Genomic DNA, 26524 nt, shown 5'->3' with positions numbered 1-26524 from the left:
TTTTGAGAGCTATGAATAACTAAACCCCTTTTATTGGGTTAGGGAGCTCTATAGTAATTCAATGGATCAGTAGTAGTTTTCATCTTCTTCTTTCTTTTCTCTTGATTTTTGTTAGAAAGCTTTCGGTCTTAATTTAATTGGATAGTTGTCTTGAGAGAGAAGCTATCCATAATTAGAATTCTTCGGATCTTTGAGAGAGGAATGAAGAATTCATGCTAGAATTGATTTCTCACATTGGATTAGATTGGGTGTTGGATGGATTTAGTGATATGGAATCCTACCAATACTTTGATCTATGAATTTGTGTGGTATAGTCAGTAACCGAACTTCAGCTCTTCCTATGAGCAATTAAATCAAGACATTGGGCAATTGTTCATGCTTAGAGAGATTGGTGAGCCAAGACATTGGGATCCAATCATCTAAGATTGCCAAGCAATGTCAATGAATGAATTGATTGAGGAAGAGATGAAAACAATTTGATCCGGAGAGTTCAATATCTCTCAAAATCCAATGAATCCCCTACTCTGATCTACCCATTCTCTTTACATTCAGCTTCTTTAATTTCATGCTTAACCCTATTCCCATATAATCTCTTGCAATTTAAGCTTCTGTCATTTAATTTCCCGCAATTTAATTTCTGTCATTTAATTTCTTGCAATTTAAGTTTTCCGTCAATTTTACTTTCTGCAATCTCAATTCAATTCTGATTTCGCTCAACTAGAACAATTCTCCAATTAACATTGATCAACCAACCAATCCCTGTGGGATTCGACCTCACTCTACAGTGAGTTTTTACTTAATGACAATCCGGTACACTTGATGGTAGAAAATTGTTGAGAGACAGTTTTCGAGTGAATCACGTGCCACACCTTCGATACCAAGTGGCATGCCCAATGTGTCCCATTCTGAATCAGTGAGCTGGCGTGCCACGCCTGTAACAACCCTGATTTTCGAGTACGGGAGATCTTTTCTAAAGGCACGGATTTCTCCAGAAGATCAGTAAAGAGAACACCTCTTCTATTTCAACAAGTATCTCGATACTCATTATCATTATGTCATCCTTAAGCTAGAACCTTTTCTGAGGCAAGCTCGATAACGCGGTCACGAAGAACCTAGTTTTTGAACTGTATCGGTTGGCAGTTTTGATTTTGATTTTCGTAAATAGTCTCTGTTTGATGAACCAAACTTGATTCATGAGAGGAGAGAGATAATAGTATAATATTATCAATATATTAGTATTATAAAATGCTTGAATGATATTATAAGGTTACCTGGTCTGTTTTAGTTAAAAACAGGAAAATCGGTTTAATCGGGTTTACGGTTTACTAGTGCAGCTTAGCACCAGCACTCTCTGATGACTTTAGCAATGCTAAGGCTTCATCATACATGTTTTATTCTCATAATAAATATGTTACTAGTGTCATTTATGCTAGTAGCTCAGAAAATAATTTTTAGAGATGTTTTTACAAGTGTTCCGATACATCTAGTTTTAGTAGTTATACACCTGAGATATTTTAATATTATTTCAACCCACCTCCAAGCCAACCAATCACAACTCACCCTACACCCCCAAGACCTCCAAGGCTGTCTCATTTCATCATTTTGGCCGAAAATAACAAGAGAGAAAAGAGAGAAACTTTCATGAACACTTAATCTTCAAAGCTTGATTTCTTCAGAACTAAAACTCAAATCAAAACTCTGATTTCACCAAAATGATCCTCTCTTCTTCCTCTACATAACCATGTGACTTATCAAGGCTGGAAATAAGGTTAGATGGCTTTCTCCCTCCCTCTTCAATTTGGTTTTCAAGGAAAACCATGCAAAACATGTGTTTTCTTGATGTTCTTCCTTAGGAATCATGCTTAACTTGACTTGAGGGCCAAGAAACGTTAATTTCCAGCAAGTCTAAGGTGAGATATCTTCCTAACATGCTGGGGGAGATTTGGTCAGTTGAGAGTTTGAGGATTTAAAGTTGTTCTTGATGTGTTTTAGGAGGAAAAAGTGCTAAAGGACCACCTGAAAGTCTAACTGAATTAGGAGCAGCAAAACCAGGTAGGGTGTAATGAAATTAATCTTGATTATTTGTGTTTGAGTTGTGTGAATGTTGTATGATTTGGCTGTGCTAAAAATTGGTTGCATATATGATTGATTCTTAGTGAAAATTTGGTGAAATTTTGATAAACTTTGATGAGATTCAAGCTTTAAAGTTCATGTTCTTGGGTAGGTGGAAAAACAAAACCCTAAGCTTAAATTGAGGTTAAATTTGTGTTGAAATCATGTAGAAAATATGGGGTTTTAGTGGCTGCTAATTTATTATGAATTATAGTAAAAATCGGTTGCTGAAAAGACTGAAAAACGAGTAAAAACAGAGAAAGAATCTGAAGAATTTATGAAGAATATGAAGAACACCTTTTAGATTTTGAAAAGGGCAAGGAAGTAAATATTTTGGTGTTTGAGGGGTTATTTTGTAATTTCTGAAAGTTAGGGTGGTTAAAGTAGAAATATTAAAAGTTACGGGTGGTAAAAAGTGAATTTTAAAGGTTAAAAGTTAAAGTGGGGTAATTTTCGAAAATTAATGATAAAATAATAAATAATAATAAAATATTAAATAATAATATTTAATTAAAAATAATATTTTCATAAAAATAATAAAATAATGCGAAAAAGGCAGTTTTCTGTAAAAGCTTTAGAAAGACAACTTTAAGTGCAGAATCTCATAATTACCTTCATAAAACACTTAGGGAGTGGTAATAACATATTAGTGAGGCAAAGATAAAGGAAATATAAGAAGTTAAAGAAGAGATAAAAATCAAAGAAAAGTCTGTAAAGTTTTAATGACAAAAAAATAGACAGAGATTAGTAAACGAACTAGGAGTAACATAGTTAGTTCTTGAGTTGCACCCAGGGTTAGGTATAATATGAAAAGTTAAACTATTTCAGTATAGACTTAATGAACCTATACTTGGGACAGGCTAACTATTCATATCGAAATTTATATAAGCTTTAAATACATATGTTATGAAGAAAAATCAGAGCAGAGTAGAGAAACACAGAGAATAGGGCAACCAGAGTAAAGTAAAGAGATAAAGAGAAAAAGAGTAATATAGATACAGAGAAAAGAGTAATCAGAAAAAAGTAAAGAGATACAGAGAACAGAGTAATCAGAGCAGAGTAAAAAGACAAAGTGAAAAGATTAATATGATAAAGAGAATAGAGAACAAGCAGAGGGCCTATTGAAAGGTCATTTGTTGCGTTAAGGCAACTCCAGAGATATTTGTATATTCATCTGCTGCTTTTCTGTTGGCCCTAGATGTCCTGTAGGCCCAAGTTCACCTACAGTGAGTTGTTATTCCTGTAGACCAAAGTTCACCTACAGTGAATATCAATTGTGTATCTCAGGGTGTTGCTCCTGTAGGTCGAAGTTCACCTACAGAGAGTTGTGATTCCTGTAAGCCAAAGTTCACTTACAGAGGTGTCATTTCTGTAGGCCAAAGTTCACCTACAGAAAGTTGTTGTGCTATAATTAGACTTTTTCTGTAAGCCGAAGTTCACATACAGAGGTGCCATTTCTATAGGCCGAAGTTCACCTATAGAAAGTTGTTATGTTCTGATTGAACTATTCCTGTAAGCCGAAGTTCACTTATGGGAGTGCTATTTCTGTAGGCCGAAGTTCGCCTACAGAGAATAAGCCATATCTAGGACTAGTTCCTGGGTAATGTCGGGTTGCAGGGTGTAAACCGACACGTGAGCTCATGGCCTGCATAGGACAGACATGCATCATACTTGGTTGTGCATTTCCTCTGTTATAATTGTTGAATGAATGTATGCTTTCTTTGTTTGTATTCTATTCACTGTGTCTGTGTTTTGTTTTCTTGTATTCTTTTGTTTGTGTTTTGCTTTCTGTTTTCTCTATTTTCTTTATTTATCTGTATCTTCTGTTCACTACATCTCGGTATTCTGCTATATATCTGCTAAGCGACATAAATTAATGAACTTAACTAATAACTCCGGTCCTACTAAGAACTCCCCAGTTCTTACCCCTTCTCTCTCCCTTCCCCCTTCAGATGGAAGCAGGAATACCCTTCCGTAATCTACTGATGACCGTTTCGCAAAGAGGATTCCGCTCTAGGTAGTCTTCTGAGTCTAGGGTGAATCTCTTTATCTATTTATATGTATATACTATGAGACCAGCCAATGTCTGCACCCCGTTCGTATGCGCACTTTAGCCTAAATCCGGTGTACGAGACTCCTGTTGTGTGGCTACCTGATAAGGCACCAGAGAGATGTCATATGGCAACGTCTGATTGTGCAGAGGAATAGTAGATGATGTTCCATCTTTTGGTGACGTTCCACCTGACTTGAGTTTTGAAGACCTAGAACGCACTTTCCCTTGCTTTAGTAGTTTAGAGGGACTAGGCGAGTATAGAGTTTAGGCTAGCCTAGGTGCCAGCTTAGGGACCTCTTGAACAGGTCATGACCTGGGATGTTGTATGTCTGTATATGTATATAGTTATGATCTAGCTATATCTAGGGGTGTTCTAACTAAAATTCTATACTCTAATAAAGGCTGGATCACTGAATGTTGTTAGCTGTTTGTGATGTATTTATGTGTGATTGTTTATAACTGTTTTATCTGTTTTTATTTGTGAATTAATTATAAATGATTATATTTATTAAGCCAAATGTTTTCAGAAAAAAAAAGTACCTCACTAACTAACTACGCTTTTAACAACGAATCAGGCTCATATAATAAATAATAGATAATAATTAGGATGACAAATTGGTAGCACTCGGTTTCTGGTATGTCCTAGGCGTACTGAAAATTGGATCGTTACAATTTGGTATCAGAGCAGTTCATTCCCAGTAGAGCCTGGGGAGTGGACTGACTATGCTTCATTGCATACTCTACTTGTGTGTCTCATGCTGTTAGGGTATCTTCAAGATACATTTGGCATGAATGTCTATGAGTGCTCATTTTGGGAATGTTCGTGCCTAACTTGAGATATTAAGACTGATCACCTTAATGTTGATTGTTTGGTGCGAATGAGACCTCAATGACTGTGAATAGGCATGGTTTAATCGAGATCTGAACGACAAATCGATGTAAGACCAGCTATCTTAATAGCTGTTATGATATACATGGCAATGACTATGTTAGATTTGGATACTGTAAGGAACGGACCTACCTCTTCGTCAGGATGGCTTGAAGAAAGTAGATAACTTGAAGATGGATTCTTCACGTGGCAGAAATTTTGAGGGCAAAATTTTCTTTTAGGAGGGTAGAATGTAACAACCCTGATTTTCGAGTACGCGAGATCTTTTCTAAAGGCACGGATTTCTCTGGAAGATCAGTAAAGAGAACACCTCTTCTATATCAACAAGTATCTCGATACTCATTGTCATTATGTCATCCTTAAGGTAGAACCTTTTCTGGGGCAAGCTCGATAACGCGGTCACGAAGAACCTAGTTTTTGAACTGTATCGGTTGGCAGTTTTGATTCTAATTTTTGTAAATAGTCTCTGTTTGACAAACCGGACTTGATTCATGAGAGGAGAGAGATAATAGTATAATATTATCATTATATTAGTATTATAAAATGCTTGAATGATATTATAAGGTTACCTGGTCTGTTTTAGTTAAAAACAGGAAAATCGGTTTAACCGGGTTTACGGTTTACTGGTGCAGCTTAGCACCAGCACTCTCTGATGACTTTAGCAATGCTAAGGCCTCATCATACATGTTTTATTCTCATAATAAATATGTTACTAGTGTCATTTATGCTAGTAGCTCAAAAAATAATTTTTAGAGATGTTTTTACAAGTGTTCCGATACATCTAGTTTTAGTAGTTATAAACCTGAGATATTTTAATATTATTTTAACCCACCTCCAAGCCAACCAATCACAACTCACCCTACACCCCCAAGACCTCCAAGGCTGTCTCATTTCATCATTTTGGCCGAAAATAACAAGAGAGAAAAGAGAGAAACTTTCATGAACACTTAATCTTCAAAGCTTGATTTCTTCAGAACTAAAACTCAAATCAAAACTCTGATTTCACCAAAATGATCCTCTCTTCTTCCTCTACATAACCATGTGACTTATCAAGGCTGGAAATAAGGTTATATGGCTTTCTCCCCCCCTCTTCAATTCGGTTTTCAAGGAAAACCATGCAAAACATGTGTTTTCTTGATGTTCTTCCTTAGGAATCATGCTTAACTTGACTTGAGGGCCAAGAAACGTTAATTTCCAGCAATTCTAAGGTGAGATATCTCTTCCTAACATGCTGAGGGAGATTTGGTCAGTTGAGAGTTTGTGGATTTAAAGTTGTTCTTGATGTGTTTTAGGAGGAAAAAATGCTAAAGGACCACCTGAAAGTCTAACTGAATTAGGAGCAGAAAAACCAGGTACGGTGTAACGAAATTAATCTTGATTATTTGTGTTTGAGTTGTGCGAATGTTGTATGATTTGGCTGTGCTAAAAAATGGTTGCATATATGATTGATTCTTAGTGAAAATTTGGTGAAATTTTGATGAAATTTGATGAAATTCAAGCTTTAAAGTTCATGTTCTTGGGCAGGTGGAAAAACGAAACCCTAAGCTTAAATTGAGATTCAATTTGTGTTGAAATCATGTAGAAAAGATGGGGTTTTAGTGGCTGCTAATTTATTATGAATTATAGTAAAAATTGGTTGCTGAAAAGACTGAAAAACGGGTAAAAACAGAGAAAGAATCTGAAAAATTTATGAAGAACATGAAGAACACCTTTTGGATCTTGAAAAGGACAAGGAAGTAAATAATTTGGTGTTTGAGGGGTTATTTTGTAATTTCTGAAAGTTAGGGTGGTTAAAGTAGAAATATTAAAAGTTACGGGTGGAAAAAAGTGAATTTTAAAGGTTAAAAGTTAAAGTGGGGTAATTTTTAAAAATTAATGATAAAATAATAAATAATAATAAAATATTAAATGATAATATTTAATTAAAAATAATATTTTAATAAAAATAATAAAATAATGCAGAAAAGGCAGTTTTCTGTAAAAGCTTTAGAAAGACAACTTTAAGTGCAGAATCTCATAATTACCTTCATAAAACACTTAGGGAGTGGTAATAACATATTAGTGAGACAAAGATAAAGGAAAGATAAGAAGTTAAAGAAGAGATAAAAATCAAAGAAAAGTCTGTAAAGTTTTAATGACAGAAAAACAGACAGAGATTAGTAAATGAACTAGGAGCAACATAGTTAGTTCTTGAGTTGCACCCAGGGTTAGGTATAATATGAAAAGTTAAACTATTTCAGTATAGACTTAATGAACCTATACTTGGGACAGCCTAACTATTCATATCGAAATTTACATAAGCTTTAAATACATATGTTATGAAGAGAAATCAGAGCAGAGTAGAGAAACACAGAGAACAGGGCAACCAGAGTAAAGTAAAGAGATAAAGAGAAAAAGAGTAATATAGATACAGAGGAAAGAGTAATCAGAAAAAAGTAAAGAGATACAGAGAATAGAGTAATTAGAGTAGAGTAAAAAGACAAAGTGAAAAGAGTAATATGATAAAGAGAATAGAGAACAAGCAGAGGGCCTGTTGAAAGGTCATTTGTTGCATTAAGAAAACTCCAGAGATATTTGTATATTCATCTGCTGCTTTTCTGTTGGCCCTAGAGGTCCTGTAGGCCCAAGTTCACCTACAGTGAGTTGTTATTCCTGTAGGCCGAAGTTCACCTACAGTGAATATCAATTGTGTATCTCAGGGTGTTGCTCCTGTAGGCCGAAGTTCACCTACAGAGAGTTGTGATTCCTGTAAGCCGATGTTCACTTACAGAGGTGTCATTTCTGTAGGCCAAAGTTCACCTACAGAAAGTTGTTGTGCTGTAATTAGACTTTTTCTGTAAGCCGAAGTTCACTTACAGAGGTGCCATTTCTATAGGCCAAAGTTCACCTATAGAAAGTTATTATGTTGTGATTGAACTATTCCTATAAGCCGAAGTTCACTTATGGGAGTGCTATTTCTGTAGGCCGAAGTTCACCTACAGAGAATAAGCCATATCTAGGACTAGTTCTTGGGTAATGTCGGGTTGCAGGGTGTAAACCGACACCTGAGCTCATGGCCTGCATAGGACAGACATGCATCATACTTGGTTGTGCATTTCCTCTGTTATGATTGTTGAATGAATGTATGCTTTCTTTGTTTGTATTCTATTCACTGTGTCTGTGTTTTGTTTTCTTGTATTCTTTTGTTTGTGTTTTACTTTCTGTTTTCTCTATTTTCTTTATTTATCTGTATCTTCTGTTCACTACTTCTTAGTATTCTGCTATATATCTGCTAAGCGACACAAATTAATGAACTTAACTAATAACCCCGGCCTTACTAAGAACTCCCCAGTTCTTACACCTTCTCTCTCCCTTCCCCCTTCAGATGGAAGCAGGAGTACCCTTCCGTAATCTACTGATGACTGTTTCGCAAAGAGAATTCCGCTCTAGGTAGTCTTCTGAGTCTAGGGTGAATCTCTATATTTGTTTATATGTATATACTATGAGACCAGCCAATGTCTGCACCCTGTTCGTATGCGCACTTTAGCCTAAATCCTGTGTACGAGACTCCTGTTGTGTGGCTACCTGATAAGGTACCAGAGAGACGTCATATGGCAACGTCTGATCGTGCAGAGGAATAGTAGATGATGTTCCATCTTTTGGTGACGTTCCACCTGACTTGAGTTTTGAAGACTTAGAATGCACTTTCCCTCGCTTTAGTAGTTTAGAGGGACTAGGCGAGTATAGAGTCTAGGCTAGCCTAGGTGCCAGCTTAGGGACCTCTTGAACAGGTCAGGACCTGGGATGTTGTATGTATGTATATGTATATAGTTATTATCTAGCTATATCTACGGGTGTTATAACTAAAAGTCTATACTCTAATAAAGGCTGGATCACTGAATGTTGTTAGCTGCTTGTGATGTATTTATGTGTGATTGTTTATAACTGTTTTATCTGTTTTTATTTGTGAATTGATTATAAATGATTATATTTATTAATCCAAATGTTTTCAGAAAAAAAAATTACCTCACTAACTAACTACGCTTTTAACAACGAATCAGGCTCATATAATAAAAAATAGATAATAATTAGGATGACAAATTGGTAGCACTCGGTTTCTGGTATGTCTTAGGCGTACTGAAAATTGGCTCGTTACAACGCCTACAAGTCTAAGTGGCACGCCCATAGCATATGATGGGGGTTGGCATGCCACGCCCAGCCTGGCGTGCCACGCCTCCTGTGTGGCCTTTAATCTTGCTCTCTGGAAAATATAACTGGCGTGCCACACCCTTGTTAAAGCTTCAAGGACTCTTCTCTGAAAAATGTAACTAGCATGCCACGCTCATACTGTTTGGTGGCGTTTGTTCCAGGTGGCACGCCCAGCTTCCCACGCCCAACTCTTTTTATTGTTTCCTTCCCATTTTTGTTGCTCTTTTCACCTAAAATTTAACACAAACCCATTTCAAAGCAATGTAACATAATATTTATCATTTGGTTCATGAAATTGCATTGATTCAATGAGATTATGCTCTTTTTATGGTCCTTTTAGATGAGAAAAAGAGGTAGATGATGCAAGTCATCAGGCACTCACAAACAAGCATGCTATGTAATATCAAACAGATAACCTAATAGCATCAAAGAAAAAGACACGCAAAGTGTGCAATGAAGCACAATCGATCCATCCCTCAGCTCACGAGGACGAACCACTCTGATACCACTAAATGTAACACCCTAATTATCCTAAGCCTTACCTCGCAGTATAAAGCAAAGGTTAATCAGAGATTACGACAGTTCCAAAGCTCATACATATAATATATAGAAGAAATAATATAATCTAGAAGCCCGATGAAGGATATAGCTCAAAAATAGAATTTGAAAAGCGCAAAAACATACAAATGGAGCAACTAACCTAATGCACAAGATATAGATATATTATAGCAAAAGATAGTAGTATAATATCATAAGGATCTAGCCACGGCTCACGGAGTTTAAGCCGACTAGCCATATATACAGATAAAATAGAACCAGATAGTAAAATCAGCTTATACAAGTTTTTCTCTCTCAATACAAACCTCTAGGCAAAACAAAAAACAAAGGTGAGAGATGTATAACAAAATAATTGAAAAAGACTCCAAGAGTATAAGATCCTTCGCTTCTGTCACCATCGAAGCAACTCACTGAGGTGGGTTGCGACCTGTATCTGAAAAACACAACAGAAATATGGTATGAGAACCAGAGGTTCTTAGTATGGTAGCAGTGCCCAGGGATGTAGGATATAGGACCTTGGAATGCTAAAGGCAATCCTAGACTTCATATCCATCACAAGATTCATCTTATGCATACTAAACAATAAAGCATAATTATATAAATCTTAACATAGAAAAACAGGGTACTCTATCTTAAGGGATTTCTATTCTAACCAAACACTGCTGTCCCACAGCCTTCACCAACCTATCCTCCATGCGATCCCATCGCCACCGCCTTTCGAACCTCCTCAATCGTAGTAAAAATGACAATTAATTACAATGCAAGTAAAACACAAGTAGAAGAATATAAGGCAAGTAATTCAAGTAAGCAAATAGGCATGTTATTTAATTAAGCATACAATTATAAGTCGGCAAAGCAAACAAACAGATAGAAGATGGACATGATGAATGCCTGCCCTATTGGCTGTGATATCACATTGTCGGTTCACCTGCCAACCCAACACATCTCAATGGAGATGTTGCCCTTCGGAATCATCATCGGGAACCCCCGAGATATAGTGCTCGGATCATTGTCCAGGGTTTTGTGCCTGTACACTCTATTGATCCGAAGGGATGCGAGTGGAATACTCTTACCTCAGACCTCACATCTCAATGTAAGCGGGATTAACCACCGTCCTTACGCCGCCGCCACTACCTCGACAGATAGGATTAACCACCGTTCGTGCCAGGCGCATAGCGTCTCATCATCTCAGTATAAAATAGTAGTCTAGTGGTTTTTCAAAAACATTTTCAGTATAACTTGGATCCATCATCTCATCCAGAGTCTTCGACTCATCTCAACCACTGTCAATTCACATTTCAGTTCCAAACTCAATAGCTCATCAATTCTCATTTCACATACCAGGCTACCTTCACACGCCATCAAACCATCCTCAGTACGCCCGAAACCTAAGCCTCCATTTTCTAATTTTTCCAAAATAACATCAACTAAAACTCGAAAGCTCTTTCCCATGTTCTCATACCCAAAATTATGTCCAAAAGCCTTAAAATGGTGAGCTAGAAGTTTACAATCTTGTTGGGAAGGTGAAATAGTTGAAAACAAACTTAAATTCGAGAAACAGGACATGTGCGTACGCGCAGGGGTGTGCGTGCACACGCCCAGGAGATTTTTAAAAGTGTGCGTAAGCATAAGGGTGTGCGTACGCACAGGTACCAAATTTTACAAGGTCTGTTCGCTCGCACAAGGTGTGCTAGCGCTCTCAACAGACTCCCCTTCCCAACTTGTGCGTGCGCACAGAGCTGTGCTAGCGCTACAAACAGAAAGCCTTTCTTACACACAGGTCTGTGTATGCGCACAGGTTTAAAATTTTGCAGGGTTGTGCGTGCGCACATACCAGAAATCATAAAATTCTGCAACTTTGCAGAATTTCAAATTTCGAAACCAATCTTTGAATGATCATAACTTCCTCTACAAAAATCCAAATTTTGCAAACTTTATATCGATTTGAAGAATTTTCAATAAGCTTTCATTTCAAACAAATTTCAACTAATTTTGAAAACTGAGACATAAGTTATGATCTGACAAATTTCACCAAAAACCAGTTTTTACCAAAGGTTCACAAATTATCAATCTCCCAATTTTCACAACTCCAACCAACCAAAGCAACACCAAACTCCCATCTACAACACAATATACCCTGTTGGGGTCACTTTTCACAAATTATACCAATTTTCCATCACACTTCATCATTCTCATTCTCAATATCAAATATATATAACACTCCAAGTACATATCCACCAATCATCATTTTATCACTATCAATTTTCATCATCAACTCAATCATGATTCATATTAATAAACAACAATATTCATTCATCCAATCCATCATATCTCAACTTCATTATTTAACCACATTAACAACATCAATTCATTATACATCATCAACCAAACAATCATCAACAACATATAAATTTCCAAACCTATCCTATGGGTCACTAGCCTAAGTCTCCATGAATATTATGTACTACATAGAGGAAACTGAAACCATACCTTGGCCGATTCTTAATATGTCCTTAACTCAAATTTGAGCACAAGCTAGGTGTCCAACAACAATCAAACCACTAATGTAACTCCAACAAGCACCACAAGCTCCAAACTCACAATAATCAAGCTATATATACATAAATCATCACAAATCAACCTAGGGCTCATCATAAATAAAATTTCACAAGAGTTCAATGCCTCTTACCTTGTCCAACAGTTTTGGTAGCTAAAATTCAAGGCTAAGTAAGAGTTAGAATGAACCTAAACACCCAAAATCACAAAATCTCACTTAACCAAAAATCCTAGGATTCAAATTTTTGGAGAGAAGAACTAACGAGGTTTCGTGGTTACCTCCCTACTTTCTTGGATGGGTTTTGTAGAGCTCTCTACGAGGAACGTGTAGCCACAAACAGTGCGGCGATCAGAGCTCTATAGCTTAAGATATGAGCTTGAGAAGAAGATGGTGAATAGTGTCAATGGAGTCTCTTCTCCCTTCTCTTCTCAGCTGTGTGGTGTTATGTTTGATGGTGAATGAGCTAAATAAAGCTCATTAAAGAGGGTTTTATATGATGGGCTTGGGCCCAACTTGGGCCCGGTCCAACCCGTTAGCGTTTTTAGCCCATTTGACCCAACTTCGGGCCAAACCTTTAAAATTAATGCCCGGTTTTCTATTTCTAATATTTTTCTAAGGTTTTTGACTGTTTTCACTTTTTCTCGCGTAGTACTGGGCAAACTTCAACCGGTTCAACTGTCGGTTCACAGTTTTTCGCAGAAAACACATTTTTTAACTCAGAAAAATCTACTGAGTCTAAAAATCACATTTAAATCCTCAAATTCTCGCTCTAAACTTTCGGATTCTATTTTGGGACAATTAATTATCTAATTAGGCGGTAAATTAAGTTCGGTTCTTACAAGAAATATAATATATACAAAAGACATCAATGAATATGGTTTCTATAGTATTACATTAGCATGTACCACAAATTTCCAAAATTTTTCAAGCAAGAATAAAACACATATTCATCAACCAAAGTTTCCACATTTTTCCCACACTTAAACATCACACACTCTCACTAACTTAAGCTATTCAAATATTTAAATAAGGGGCATTCATTATTTTTTGCTTAAAGCTAGTGATGTGGTAGTATAAAGAATAAAAGGGGATTAAAAGGCTCAAAATGACAAACAAAGGTAACTAAAATGGTAGGATATTTGGGTTAAGTGAGCTATAATAAAGTGATAGCCTCATACATTAAACATGGATATATAGAATTAAACAAACCAAAGATTGTATCATAGAGAAGAAAACACACAAGAATGAGATAAGTGATTAAATGATGTAACCACACAATATAAGGCTCAAAAACTCACAAGTTGTATGTTCTTTAACTCAAAAACTATATTCCACAATGTATGAATCATGCAAGTTTCAATGAAAATTTTGAACTCAATTCAATTTGAATTTCAATGACCTATATAAAAAGCAAGTTTCTTGGAAATTTTATTAAATTGACTAGAATTTATTCTATATATGTATATATAATGTGATTGGATGAAAAACTAAAACGCATATGTAACAGCCAAATCACATCATCCCAAATCACATCATAGCTAAAAATTAAAACGCATATGTAACAGCCAAAATTAAAAGAAAATATAAAAATATGCATCACTGCAATATAATACTAGGTTCTGTACAAACAAAATTAAAATGTGCAATAACTAAGAAAGTGCAATAAACTAGGCAAAATTAAGCATAAAAGCATGTTTTTACTTTCAAACTAAGTAAAAAGGTTTTCAAAAAGATAAAATATATACACAACAACTAAAAAGCATAAAAAGAAACTAAACTAAAAGTGTTCGGAAATGAAATTTTTCACCCGAAATGTGCTACTGAAGTCAGACAATCTCCCCACACTTAAGATGTAGCACCGTCCTTGGTGCTCAAGATCATGCGGAGTGGAAAGAGTCGTCACTGTGTCACCTTCAGTGTCAGCTGGTGGGTCTCGTGCTTCCTCCAACTCATGATGCTGGGCCTCCTCCTCCTCATAATGCTCGGATGGAGTGCTCGACTCAGGGGTAATGTCAGTTTCGCCGAAGAGGATGATCCTCATCAAGTGAACAGAAGCAGAAAACTGAATCATAAAACAACATATATATGAAGTGAATAACTAATATAAATTTGAATGGAAGCATGCATGAGATTCAAGTTAAAAGTAAACAGAAGCAACTTCTAATCAATTAATGATAGCTAACTTGCTTGTTTATCAAAGGTAAAGAGAAGAAATGAGCATTGTTGCTATGCACGAAGAAAAAGAAAATTGTTAAAAAGTTAAAAGGAAAATTAGTTGAAAAGGAAAAAGAAAGTTAAAAGTTAAGTGAAGAGAAAGAAAAAATTAGTTGAAAAAGAAAAGGAAAGTAAAAAGTTATGTGAGTAAAAGGAGAAAAAAATAGTTGAAAAATTAATGTTAGATGAAAAGGAAAAAGGAAAGTCAAAGTTATGTGAGAAAAAAGAAAATAGTTAGTTGAAAAAGAAAAGAAAAGTTAAAAGTTAGGTGAGGAAAAAGAAAATAGTTAGTTGAAAAAGAAAACAAAGGTCAAAAGTTATGTGAAGAAAAAGAAAAGGTTAGTTGAAAAAGAAAACAAAGATTAAAGGTTACGTGCATAGTAAGATCGTCCCTTAATTCTGAAAATTCCAAGAACTTTAAAAACAAACAAGTTCATGTTCAACTTCGCAAAATAAAATATGCCTTATGATTAAGTGAGTAATGCAATTAGACGTGTAGAGCACGTAATCAAAGAATAGTGGGCACATTCACTTAGCACAAGGTAGGACATTTTGGTGTTAACAAAAGTGAAACCTTAACTCAAATACCAAATTATAATGAGGCATAAAAGTCACAAGTTGAAAGAAGAATTGAAAATCGCATGATCTATGTGACTTAATGAAGGTTAAGCAAAAAGATAAAATGAATCAATTTGGCCACATAGATTAAAAACTTTCAATCTTGTGAATTTATGCAAAAGAGGCTCAAATTTTCAAAAGAATTTCAACTTTATGGTCAATTTGAAAATTCACTTGAACTATTCAATGCATAGAAGTAAATTAGCATTACAAACAAGCAAAGAATGTTATAAGCATGACCAAACTTGTAAAGGAGTTCTTGAGGAATTTTTCCAAAACCTTTTTAGCAAACAAGATTCTATTGACACAGAAATTCGTCAAATAGAATCTTGTTGATAAAACAATGTCATTTAATGAAACAAGGTTAGGGAAAATCCGGCAGCATTTCAGCAGTAAATTGGCCTATTTTCCAAATTCAAACAATCAGTTCAAATTTCCTATGAATGCAAAATAGAATTTCACAAAAAAAAACTTGATGGATGAGATTTATTATTGATCTAGAATTTCACAAAATAGAATATCTTCGTTGCAAGTATAGTCCAAATCAATAACAAACTCCCACAAACAAAGTTTAATTTTCAAATACAAATAACTGGGAGTAGTTAAACCTCTAGTCGTTCTCCCTAGGAACTAGTGACAACAAGTGCATAAAATTGGTTGTGAAAAGCAAGGAATTTTCAATAATGAAGTAAGCAATTAAGAAATAAAAGAACAATCAAAATTTCAATTAATAAACTAATAAAGGAATAAAAGAACTATGTATGTAATATGAACAAGTAAAGCTTAAAAAGATGGAAATGTGGTTCAAAACATAAATTGAACCTTGACTTTGGATGAGTTATGGAATTTCTTCCTTGTCATAACCACAACTATGATAATTATGATTGATTAATCTCACCTAGTCAACCCTTAACATCGAAAAGTAAGTCAAGTGAGAATAATTGTTATTAATCTACAAATCCTAGTTAAGTTACTGATTACCTTAGTAAAAAGCTAGCGTTAGTGGAAACAATAATAACTAATACCTAAGAATTATCACTAAATGTCAGACATTATGACTCTAGTATTCCATATACTCATTCCCCCAAGTCAAGGAATGAAAATCTACCTCATAATCAAAATTGGCATTTCATCAACCACATGGTGGGCATAATCATAAAACATGGCGAAATTGGAAAACTACTTGAAACTATGAACAATCAAAGAACAAAATCAACAATGGCAACTCAACAAACATATAAAAAACCACTAAACATCAAATTCATCAATTAAAACTCAAAATTGCAAAATCATATATGTATTGACAAAGTGACTTAAAATATAAGAAAGTGTAGAACAATTAGTGCAATAAAAAAGAAAATTAAGGAATACTTACAATGGAAATAGCTAGAATCCAAGATGAAAATTGGAAATTGAAAGCTTGAAATATAAACCCTAATTAAACCTAAGGAAAATTGAGAGAAAAAACTAACCTAAAACTACCCTAAAAACTATCTAAGTGTATTATATGAAGTATTGTCTGAATGGGTGTGTTGTTAGCCTCCTTATATGCTCCAAAGAAATCAGAAATGGGCCAAAAATTCTCCCAAATCGCGAGCCACGTGACTTTTTTATGAAGTCACGTGCAGGGACTTGTGCGTATGCACAGGTAGTTGTGCGTACGCATACATGGCTGTGTGCTTCTCCTTTGTTTTCTTCATGTTTTCTCCCAATTGCATGCTTCTCTTCCACTCTTATCAAGCCATTCCAACCTATTACACCTGAAATCACTCATCAAAAGTTTCAAGGCATCGAATGGAATGAAAGGGGAATAAAATTGATTAAAATAAGCACAAAATAGCATGTTTTTATAATTAGACATAATTTAGAAAGAAGACACAAAAGCATGCCATTTAGGTGAATAAATGTGGGATTATATGATGAAATCCACTCAATTCATTCCAAAATTTATCGTCAAATGTGGACTCATCAATTCCCCCACACTTAAACAATAGCATGTCCTCATGCTAATCACAATCAAAGGAGAAGGGTAAAAAGGGCAAGCAACTTATTCAATGCAACTACCTATGTGCATGCAACTATGCAAAATGTTATCTATCTATATCTATACTATGGTTCCTATTGAGTTTGGCAAAAACAAACAATAGAATTCCAATTAATCCAAAGTAGGCCTTAGGGCCAAGGCAAAGAATCAATGCAATGTGAACAATGTCCAAAGATTCGATTTGAAATTTTCAAAAGCTAAATGGAAACTTGCAAGAAGATACAAGATGAGAAAAGGAATCATAGAATTAAGCAACCGAATCTCTCACCGGAAGTGTTTACGCTCTAATCGCTCAGTGTGTAGGGCTTAATCACTCAATGCTCCTTTAATCATGTTTTTCTGGGATTTGCTAGTCATCTAACAATCAACAAATACTTGATGCATGAATACAAATATCATGAGGTCTTTGGAAGGTTGTAATGGGGCTAGGGTAAGGGTAGGATTAATATGGTTAAGTGGACTAGTAGATTGGATCTTTGATTAGCTCAAGTATCCCGCCTAATCCTATATCAACCTATTTACATAAAAGAGAACAACCTAACTTCCCATTCATTTCTTTTCTCACATTCACTCATGCATCTTCTTTCAAATTCACACACATATGCATTCTTTATTTAGCATTATTATTATTATCATTCATTCCCTTTTTTTTCTTTTTCTTTTCCTTTTACTTCTTTTTTTTTTCAAAAGTATATATACCAAAATTTCTCTTTTCTTTTATCATCAAAAGGGAATGCATATGTTTTAAATAATGCATGCATGAGTGTTTGCCCATTTTTCCAAGTTTTCTCAATGAATACCCAATGTAAACTTGCTACTAATGTTTCTCCACAAATTTTCCCCACACTTGATTAACACACACTCCTCAACCCAAGCTAATCAAAGATACAATTCATGGATATTAATGGTTTTTCACTTAGGGCAAAAGATGTGCTTAAAATTAGAAGAAAAGGAGAATTAAGAGGCTCAAAAGTGGGTTACAAAGGTAAATGTAAGGGTTAGCCATATGGGTTAGTGAGTTCAATTTCAAAAATAGCCTCAATCATAATAGATGTATTTAGAACATCAAATTTAGGACATAAAGATTCAAGCAAATCTAAGATCACAATCATAAAAAAGTATAACACACAAGAACAAAATTTGTGGTTGAAAATGTGAAACCACACAATTAAAGCTCAAATCTCACTTGGTGTTTTGTTCTAAATCTTTTCTATGTTCCATAAAAGATATGCTTCAAGCAAGTTAAAAAACAAGTTTTCAAATCCAACCAATGGAGTGCCCAAAAAGAGATTTGTTGCAAATTCCTTGTTATTTTTACCAAACTTATTTCCTATACTAGGCAACATGCAAATATTTACTACCATAAAACTATAGCAAGCTAAGATATATATGTATATATGTAAGCAAACTAAAGCAAAATGCAATGTAATGGAATTCTAACAAATATTCACAAGAAACAAAATTACCAAAACTAGAAAGTATTTGCAAAGTGTTTAGAAAGAGAAATTTACTCCCCAAAGTTGTGGATCCTCCCCCACACTTAAACGTTGCACGGTCCTCTGTGCACGCACATAATCCATGGCAGAACTGGTCAGTCAATCTGGTTGACGGTGAAGCTCACGCAATTCAATCTCTGATGATCCTACTCAAAATGCTACAAACAAGGTCGAATCTTCCAAATTGGAGAATGATGCTCAGTATTCGAGCCTTAATGCCATAGGGACCTCAATTACCCATGACTAACAAGATTTCATGTCACATGTCCCAATTAGCCCAAATAACTTGTTGGAACCTGTGATGTACTCTCAAGCTGTAGTTCAATATTATCTGGGTCAGGACTCGTAAGGAACTCATGTAGAATAAGGGGTCATACTTTCGTTCCACCTCAAATTCATAAAGATGAAGAATGACAATACATCATAGAATGGAATCAAACATGTATTAAAGTAGAAAAGTAATAACATTAATCCATGGGAATGAGCAGCACTCTTATCCTTAACCTAGGAGGTTTAGTTGCTCATACTTTACAGAGAAAACAGAAGTAGTGTGTCTGTGCTTCTCCCCTCCTAGGAGGCATAATCCTCAAGAGAAAGGAAGTCCCTTATTTATAGTAAATACTAGACCTAAAAGATGTTAATTTAAATTTAAAAGTTACAAAAATATGACTACGTAAGCTAAGGGGTGCTAAAATCCACTTTGGGGCCCACTAGGAGTGACTTGGGCTGAAGACTGGCATTTAACTTGGATTCTGGTACTGAACTTTGCTAGTCCTACTCCCTGGCTAGTGTTGAATGCCAGTTTGGGCGTTCAACTTGGGAGGTTGGTCCTGTTTGGGTGTTGAATGCCCGAAAGGGAGTAAGTTGGGCATTCAATGCCCATTTTAGGCAGTCCTTTCCAAAGAAAAGTATAGACTATTGTACTGGAAAACTCTGGAAGTTAGCTTTCCAACGCCATTAGGAGCGCGTCAGTTGGACATGTATAGCTCCAGATATGCTCGTTGGAATGCACAGAGGTCAGGATTTGACAGTATCTGCTATCCTTTCTTTGCCTCTGAATCAAACTTTGCCAGAACTTGTCAAATTCACCCAAAAATCACCTAAAATCATAACAAAAACACAAAAACTCAAAGTAGCATCCAAAATGTGATTTTTGCACTAAAATATACTAAAACATAATAAAACTTGATAAAATGTGCTAAAAAACACTATGGAAATGGTACTAAAAAGGGTATAAAATATCCGCTCATCATAACACCAAACTTAAAGTATTGCTTGTACTCAAGCAACCAAACACAAGATATGACAAATGGAAGAGAAAAATACAATTGGCCTCAGAGTTGTCAATGAAGCTCAGTTTCAAATACTGAATGAGACTATTAGCTCTTTACCTCTGAACAGTTTTGGCATCTCACTTTCCTTTGAAGCTCAGAAATATTGACACCCCTTCGGATGATATTATTGATTCTCTTCTTTTAGCTTTTCTTGATTCTTGAACATAGCTTTTTTCTTTTGGTGCTTTGCACCTTTCTGAGCCTAGCTGTGACTCTAAGCATTTTGTTTTCAAGTATTTCCACCGGATACACAAATGTCACATGCACTTAACTGAGGGAACCCTTTGGATTCGAATTTAGCTTTGCTTAAATTCCCAGATAGTGGTGCCAAGAGTTCTTAAGCGTACTCTTTAGCCTTGGGATCACGACTTTAACTGCTCAGTCTCAAGCATTTTACTTGACACCTTCATACCACAAGCATATAGTTAGGGATAGCAACTCATTTGACCTTTTTAGGCCAATTATTGACCCTCCCTAACCATTCATGCTCAAAGCCTTGGATCCTTGCTATTGTCTTTTTTCTCTTTTGATCTTTCTTTTTCTTTTCGTTTTATTTTTTTCTTTTTCTTTTTGGTGCTTTTTCTTGCTTCAAGAATTAATATTTTTTATTTTTCAGATAACCAATAATACTTCTATAAATTCACTGTTCTTCAAAAGTCAATATGCTCAACTTCAATATCAATTATGCACAGTTAATTCATACATTCAGAAGATAAATACAAGGCTACCACATCTCAAAATAATTGGAATGACTCATGATATACTTGAGACTTATGTATCTCACTATTTGTTTTTCAAATAAATTTTTCTTTTTCAGCTTGGTAGGGGATATATAGGATATCTTAAACCCAAAAAAAAATTGAAAATTTGAATTTTTTTTCTTTTTTTAAACTAAAAAGCAAAGGAAATCCTAGTGGCGATCATGCAAAAGATAGAATAGAAAACATAAAACAAAATGAAATACTAAAAAATAGAAAGAAAGGGGGGATGAAACTCAACCACCTTAGTACTGATGGTTGCTTAGACTGTGCTCTTCTGTGAAGATGATTCACCTCCCTTTGGTGCCATTGATGATAATATACTGCTATAGCTCGCTCTACAACACCAAACTTAAAAGGTTTGCTTGTTCTCAAGGAAAGAAAACTTGGCCCTCTATAGGCGTTAAACGCCAGGACTGCTCCCCTTATAGGCATTGAACGCCCATGCTCTCTTCCCCCTTCTGCCATTGAACGCCAGTAAGGGGCACCCTCCAGGGTGTTCTGTTTCTCCCCAATGTGTTCCTGTTTTTGTTCTAAGTGCTACACATGATCATAAATGTTAGAAAAAGAGGAAAACTATGAAAAATAATAGAAAATAAGATAATATGAAATCAAACTAAAATAACAGAAAGAAAATAGAAAAGAAGAAAATGCTATAGGATACTTATAGTTAGGTTGCCTCCCAACAAGCGCTTCTTTACTGTCATTAGCTTGACACTTGATTATTGACTTTCTTCCTCTTCTTCCAGTTTATTAAAAGAAATGACTCCATGGGAAAAGAGGAGAAGATTAGTGCCCTTAGATTTGAATTCCTCCTAACAAGCTTTCTGTTATTGTTATTAGCTTGCTTCTCCTTGCTTGTTAGGGTAGGGGTTGTATTATTTCTTGCAGACCTTTTCTTCTTCATGGATATCATCTTTAGTTCCTTGGTCATAATCTCCTTTGCAGGGATTTCCTTGATTGTCTTCACCACCATGAATTCAGGACTTGGTTATTGTGTGATAGGTGGAGTGTACCTATCATCAAGAACTTCTTGAATTGTTAGTTCAAAAAACTCACCTTCTATGTTTTTTTATGCTTTTTTTTCAGTGGGCAAGCTCTTCACAAATGCAGCAGAGAGAGGTTTTTGCTCTGAAACCTCAGCAAAAGGAATATTGATTTGTAACTTCTTAGAGTCTTCCAAGGATTGTGAGTAGTGCTCGTCCTTAGTCTCCTTTTGAGGCTTCTGAGGGTGTGGTGCTTCAGGCTTTCTTCCCATAAGAGGGGCATGTAACAGTGTGCTTCCAGCCTCTTTTTGAGCCTCTTCTTCATTTAGTTCCTCAACAGTGTGTACGACTTTAGGCTCAGCCTCCTTGGTCCTGATGAGGGCCTTACACTCTTCTTCTGGATTCAACTCCATGTCACTAGAAAGAGTGTTAGGAGGTCTCTGAAGTTTCTGATGGTATGGCAGTTTGGCTCTGTACTTTGAGGCCTTGTGTAATGCAGGATGAGTGTCCACAGTAACTGGAAAGGGGTTGTCAAGGCGCCTAAGGGGAACGTCTTTTGAATTGATGTCCATTGCCCCCCTCTCTGAGCGTTCAACATCTACTCTACTCCCCATTGGACATTCAAGTTCCATCCTGCTTGAGTGATTCCTCCACCCTTGAGCTTCCTTCCTAACTAGAGTCCTCTCAAATGAGTATAAGTACTAGTTATTGGCAACCATCTCAATGAGCTTGTCTGCCTCTTCATGTGTTTCTATCAAATACAGAGAATCACCTGTAGAGTGATCTACTGACCTCCTGGCCATCTCAGAGATGGTTTCATAAAAGAGGACTATCTTGCCCCAACTTGAAAACATATGGGGGTGGCAGTCCCTGAACATCAACTTGTACCTCTCCCAAGCATCATAGAGGGACTTGCTCTCCTTCTGCCTGAAAGTTTGAACGTCTATTATTAGCTTAGTCAATCTCTGCGAGGGAGAGAACCTATTCAGAAATTTGTTAACTATCTTATCCCAGGTGTTCACACTTCCTCTGGGTTCAAAAAGCCATTATAGCTTTTCTTGATCAGTCAGAGCAAATGGGAAGAGTATTTGCCTGAAGACTTCAGGCTCCATTGCATTGGTCTGTACAGTGTCACAAAACTGTAGGAAGTTAGAGATAAATTTATTGGGATTTTCCTGTGGGCATCCATGAAACTGGAAATGTTGCTGTATCAGCATGATTAGGTTTCTGTTGACCTTAAAGTCATCTGGATCAATATAAGGTACACTAATACTCCTTCCATAGAAACCAGGAGTGCGAGTTGTATAAGACCCCAAATTTCTTTTGGGTTGTGCATTCCCAATTGGGTCTATAGTGAATTCTTTCTATTCCTGCACACACAGATAAGAAACAAAGAAAAATAGGAGTCTCTATGACATAGTATAGGGAGCTCCCAATGAGATATCCTAAAAGAAACAAGAATTAGAAATTTTGTTTTTGAATTAAAAATTTGTAAATAATTAAATAAAATAAAATAAAAAATAGAAAACTAATTTGAGAATAAATAAAATAAAAAATAATTTAAAAATTTTGAAAAATTTAAAAGAATTAGAAAGAAAGAGGTTTAAAATTTTTTTAAATTCAATAAGAAAGAGAAAACACTAAAGGAACACCAAATTTTAAAATTTGAATTTTAAATGAAAATAAGATAAGATAACAAATTTTGAAAATCAAAAAAGAAAACAATAAATAAATAAGATCAAGATCAAGATAAGATATGAAAATTAAGATATTTTAAAAAATTTTGAAAATTAAAAATAGAAAGTCAATCAGAAATTCTGAAATTCAAATTTTGAAAGAAAGAAACACCAAACTTAAAATTAAAACAAGATAAAATAAACAAGTAACTAACTAGATTTGAAATTAAAGATAAAAGATTTGAAAAAATTTTTGAACTTAAAAGAAAAAGTCAAACAAAGATTTTGAATTTTAAATTTGAAAGAAAGAGAAACTAACAAAATACTAAACTTTTAAATTTTGAATTTTAAAATAAAGATAAGATAACAAATTTTGAAAATTAAAGAAAAAGATAAGAAGTTAAATTAAATGAAAAGATTACCAATGGGACACCAAACTTAAAATTTTTGAAATTGAAGACACTAATTTCGAAAAATTGAAAAGGAAAAATACTAAAAGACACCAAACTTAAAAATTTTGAAATCAAACAAAGAAAAATACCAAGAAAAGTACGAACACCAAGAAAGAAAAGCAAGAACAATTTTCGAAAATTCAAGAAAAGAAATGAAAACCAAAGGGACATTGACAATGGCCGATTTGCATAGGTTAGGAATTTGATTATCAAAATGGAATTAGCGTTGTAAGTATAGTCCTAACTCAACAAATTGACCATCAATCAAATGTTATCACAAATTAAACCAAATATAAACTGAGAGTATTTAACTCTCAGGTCGTCTTTCCTAGGAGTTGCAATGAAATGTCATATTATTGGCTTTGAGAGAAATGGGGATTGTGAATGCAAGAGAGAGCAAGGAATGTAAATAGCAAGAAAGTAACTTGACATGCAAGAAACTAAATGGAAGCAAGTAAAAGCAATGAAAATGGAAATTAAATGCTAAAAAGGACTCTTGGCAATAAGTGGGTAATCTAGGTTTCTTATCCTAGTTGTGGACCACAAACATGGCAATTGTGTGGAATTCATCCCAATTAGTCAAGCCTACTTGAGGATTAGTCAAAAGGGCATAATTGAATCCAATCCCTAAGTCCTAAGTCAACACTAGTGGGTCACTTAGAGTCAAGAAAAACCAAACCAATTAACAATCCTCACACAATGCGGAATAGACATCCACAACTCAATTCCACCCAAACATCCAATTTCTCAACCAAGAGTATGAAAACTAAACATGCAAGAAATTAAACATCAAAGAAATTAAATGATCATGTAAGAAATTAAAGTCAAAGCAATAAAACTCCAAATTGCAAGAAACCTCTTGGTAAGTAATTGAGAGCTAAGGTTACTAATGCACCACTATTTCGTGGTACATCTTGTGCTTAATTGAGTGGATTTTATCCACTATTCTCACATTTATTCATGTAATTGCATGTTTTACATTTTCCTTCCTGATTTTGTGCTATGATTGAAAACATGTTTCTTCGGTCTTAATTTAGCTAATTTTAATCATCTCTTATTACCATTCGATGCCATGATATGTGTGTTAAGTGTTTTCAGAGATTACAGGGCAGGAATGGCTTAGAGGATGGAAAGGAAGCATGCAAAAGTGGAAGGAATACAAGAAGCTAAAGGAACTGCAAAGTTGTCAGCCCTGACCTCTTCGCACTCAATTGATCATAACTTGGCTATAGAGGTCCAAATGAGGCGGTTCCAGTTGCGTTGGAAAGCTAACATCCAGGGCTTCACAACGATATATAATTTGCCATATCTGCCTTGCTGTTAGGCGATGCGCCCGCGTGAAGCACGCGTACGCGTGGATTGTGCCGCAGACAAGTGACGCGTATGCGTGGGCGACGCGTACGCGTGACAGAGCCGCGTGCTGGACGTATCAAAAATTGCTGGGGGGCGATTTCTGGGCTGTTTTTGACCTAGTTTTTGGCCCAGAAAACACATATTAGAGGCTACAGAGTGGGTGAATTTATTGATTCATTCACACACATTCCATTATTGATAATTTCTAGGTTTTAGGATTAGGATTTCTTCTTCTTCTCAATTTTGGGTTCAATGTTCCTTTAAATTATTAGTGCAAGAGTACTTTTTCATTTAATTTTATTCTTTATTTAATTGCTTCCAATTTTATTTTAATTATCATGTCTCTTTTCTATTCCTTTTTCATAACAACGAAGATGGTATTCATGTTAATAGAGTAGACTCCCAACTTGACTTGGGAGTTGATTAATAGGAGACCCTTGAGTTGGAAGACTCAAGAGTTAATTTGTGATTGGCTCTCTTGCCACTAACGCTAATCCTTCCTAAGGGAGAGGATTAGGACTTGTGAATAGAAGTTGGCTCCCAACTTAACTTTATTTTATTTAGTAAAGGATAACTAAGTAGAGACAACAGCCTATTACTATTAATCTTGGAAAATTCAACAAGGATAGAACTTCCGATTAATCTTCTCCTAGCCAAGCTTTTTAATTTAATTACATAAAACCTCTCATTTATTTTCATTGCTTTAATTTACAATTATTTACTTTTTTGTTCTTCAATCCTTAAAATTTCTCGAAAAACTCATAACCAATAATAAATACACCTCCCTGCAATTCCTTGAGAGACGACCCGGGGTTTAAATACTTCGGTTTATTTTTATTGGGTTTGCTTATGTGACAACCAAAACTTTTGTACGAAAGGATCCTTTGTTGGTTTAGAAACTATACTAGCAACGAGAATTTAATTGTGAAATTCATTACTCGCAAAAATCTGTTCGTCAGTTACCTATCCTAGCCATTGACCACAAACACATGATGATTATGAAAAGTTAATCCTACTTTGTCAACCCTACATCGAGGATAAGCCAAATAGGCATAGTTGATTTCAATCCCTAAGTCCTATGTCAACACTAATGGGTCACATAGAGTCAAGGGAGACTAAATCAACTAACTACTCTAATGTATCAAACAAGAATGGACATTAATGACTCAAGGATCACCAAAGTCATCAATTTCAAGCCAAGAGTGAGGAAAAACTATGTAAAAACTAAGCCAAATA

The sequence above is a fragment of the Arachis hypogaea genome, chromosome 14 (assembly GCF_003086295.3).
Source record: "Arachis hypogaea cultivar Tifrunner chromosome 14, arahy.Tifrunner.gnm2.J5K5, whole genome shotgun sequence".
Classification (NCBI taxonomy): Eukaryota; Viridiplantae; Streptophyta; class Magnoliopsida; order Fabales; family Fabaceae; genus Arachis; species Arachis hypogaea.
The sequence above is the reverse complement of the archived record's forward strand: the minus strand, read 5'-3'. Positions refer to the sequence as shown.